At 59.1% G+C, this 1,078-nt stretch overlaps 1 protein-coding gene across 1 annotated transcript in view; it reads right to left on the reverse strand.

The window, feature by feature from the left end:
- KAT8 (lysine acetyltransferase 8) overlaps nt 1–1,078 on the reverse strand; it is a 15,663-nt gene that overhangs the window by 13,445 nt on the left and 1,140 nt on the right. The window lies entirely within an intron of this gene.

A 1,078-nucleotide genomic window follows, 5' to 3' on the forward strand; every position in this document is an offset into this window, starting at 1 on the left:
GGGCCCCATAGAGACCCACAGACCCCATAGAGCCCCATAGAGCCCCCATAAAGCTGGGATTGAATCACCTCCGCCGAGTCTATAGGGGAAATATAGGGGGTACAATGGGGTCAGGACCCCACAGACCCCATAGAGCCCCATAGAGACCCACAGACCCCATAGAGCCCCATAGGACCCCATAGAGCCCCATAGAGCCCCATAGAGACCCATAGAACCCCCATAAAGCTGGGATTGAATCACCTCCGCCGAGTCTATAGGGGAAATATAGGGGATACAATGGGATCGGGACCTCATAGGGCCCCATAGAGCCCCATAGGGCCCCATAGAGACCCACTGACCCCACAGACCCCCATAAAGCCCCAGAGAACCCCAAAGACCCCCATAAAGCCCAACAGAGCCCTATAGACCCCACAAACCCCCATAGAGCCCCACAGAAAACCCATAGGGCCTCACTGACCCCGTTAGACCCCATTGAACCCCCATAGAGGTCCCATAGAATCCCATAAAGCCCCACAGAGCCCAAAAGACCCCCCATAGACCCCTATAGATCTCACATAAGGCCCTACAGGCCCCATAGACCCCTATAGACCCACATAAGGCCCTACAGGCCCCAGAGACCCCCATAGGGCCCCATAGACCCCCATACGGCCCCATAGACACCATATAAGGCCCTTCAGGCCCCATAGGCCCCACAGACACCGCATAGACCCCATAGGGCCCCATAGNAAGGCCCTACAGGCCCCATAGGCCCCACAGACACACCATAGACCCCCCATAGGCCCCACAGACACCCCATAGACCCCCATAGGGCCCCACAGACACCCCATAGACCCCCATAGGGCCCCACAGACCCCACATAAGGCCCTACAGGCCCCATAGACCCCCATAGGGCCCCATAGACACCACATAAGGCCCTACAGGCCCCATAGGCCCCACAGACACCCTTTAAAGCCCCATAAGGCCCCATAGACGCCCACATAAGGCCCTACAGGCCCCATAGGCCCCACAGACACCCCATAGACCCCATAGGGCCCCATAGACCCCAACAAGGCGGCCATCTTGCCCCCCCCCAGCCGCC

Source organism: Coturnix japonica, unplaced genomic scaffold (assembly GCF_001577835.2).
Source record: "Coturnix japonica isolate 7356 unplaced genomic scaffold, Coturnix japonica 2.1 chrUnrandom650, whole genome shotgun sequence".
NCBI classification, from domain to species: Eukaryota; Metazoa; Chordata; class Aves; order Galliformes; family Phasianidae; genus Coturnix; species Coturnix japonica.